Below are 1690 nucleotides of genomic sequence, written 5' to 3'. Positions count from 1 at the left end.
GATTGGCTCCAGTTTTAGTTTCCTATTGCTTTTGTAACAGATTACTATAACCTTTATGGCTTAAAACAACACAGATTTATTATCTTACAGTTTTGGAAGCCAGAAGTCCACAGTGGGTCTCACTGGGCTAAGATGAAGCTGTTGGCAGGGCTGCAATTTTTTGGGGGAGGTTCTAGTTGAGACTTCCTGTGCTCACCCTTCCAGCTTCTAGAGGCCACCCACATTCTGGGCCTGTGGGCCCCTTTCATCTTCAAGGTTGAAAATCCCATCACTCCAACCTCTTCCATCTCCAACTCTGTGGGTCCTGACTCCCTCTTTTGCTTATAAGAATCCTCATGATGACATAGATCCTGCCTGGGTAATCCAGGAACTCTCCCTGTTTTGGTCAGCTCAGCTTCCATAGCAGACTTAACAAAATACCACAGATGAGGTGGCTTAAACAGCAGAAATTTGTTTCTCTTGGTTCTAAAGGCTGAGAGATCCAAGATAAAGGTGCTAGCTAATTTGTTTCCTAGTAAGAGCTCTTTTCCTGGCTTTCAGATGGCCACCTTCTCACAAGTGACAGAGAGAGGGAGGAAGCAATCCCTCTGATGTCTCTTCTTATAAGTACACTAATCCTATCAGATCCGGCTACCACCCTATGACCTCGTTTAACCTTACTTATCACCTTGTAGGCCCTATCTCCCAATGTAGTCACACTGGGGATTAGGGCTTCCACCTACGAATTTGGGTGGGGCTCAATTTAGTCTATAGCACTCCCCATCTCAACTTAATCACATCTGCAAAGTTCCTTTTGCCATATGAGGTAACAGATTCACAGCTCCTGGGAATTGCAGTGTGACTATCTTCGGTGCATCATTATTCTGTCACAGTTCCTTTGTACCTTTGGCATGCTCTCATCAAATTTCTTTTTTGTTTAATTAGTTTAAATTAATCTCCAAGCTCCCAGTGCACAGGGTACTGGTATGTTCTATCTCACATTTATTGCAGCTCCTCCCCTTGGGGTCTTCCTAAGGCCATGAGTGGCGAAGGGTCTTGGGTTGCTCCAAAGCATCAGTCCACGCTCATTACTTTGGAGTGGCCCAGTGTTCCAGCTCACTCAGTCCACTGAAGTCTGGAAACCTTGCTGTCAGGCCTGGGGCTGGGTCTAGGGGTTGGGATCCCACTGGTGTCTTGCCACTCTTGGGCTACTGCTACCCTTGGGAACCTCTAGGAGTTTTCCTTCCATCTTTCTCCCTTTCCCCTCAGGGGTATCTAGTATAATCATGACAATTAATGTACATTTTATAAAGTATAGGGAAAGCTGTTGACTTCAAGCAGAGTATACTTCTTCAAAAATTCTCCAAGTCGAGGAAATTCATGTGGGAGGTGGGTGAGCCAGGGAAAAAATAAATGAAGAAAAAAACCATAGTATCTCAGTAAATTCTCTTGTCTCTTTAAGTTGCGGAAGGCTTTTGGAAAATAAACTAAATAAAAGGGAAGATGCACTTGGAGAGTGGAGATTTTCCTAGCCTGGCTGAGTACCATCAGATGCAAGAAATATTTCTCAATTATGAAGGTCAGATATCAGGTTGGGTTGTTCTAAAAATTGCACCCAGGATTTGTTTTAATCAGGTATGATAAGACAAGAGATGGCGAAATGATTGTCATGACAGAAGAAGTTCATACTCACAAACCCCTAGAAATAGGA

The 1690-nt window shown here is 43.8% G+C and overlaps 1 pseudogene; it reads right to left on the bottom strand.

Annotated features, from left to right (window-relative positions):
* The window catches only part of LOC105822287, a 2935-nt pseudogene extending 2043 nt beyond the window's left edge, over positions 1 to 892 (bottom strand).
* Positions 893 to 1690: the final 798 nt, after the last annotated feature.

This window comes from Propithecus coquereli, unplaced genomic scaffold (assembly GCF_000956105.1).
Source record: "Propithecus coquereli isolate 6110/MARCELLA unplaced genomic scaffold, Pcoq_1.0 Scaffold60, whole genome shotgun sequence".
Lineage (NCBI taxonomy): Eukaryota > Metazoa > Chordata > Mammalia > Primates > Indriidae > Propithecus > Propithecus coquereli.
Note: the sequence above shows the minus strand (reverse complement) of the source record. Positions and strands in the feature narration are given on the sequence as shown.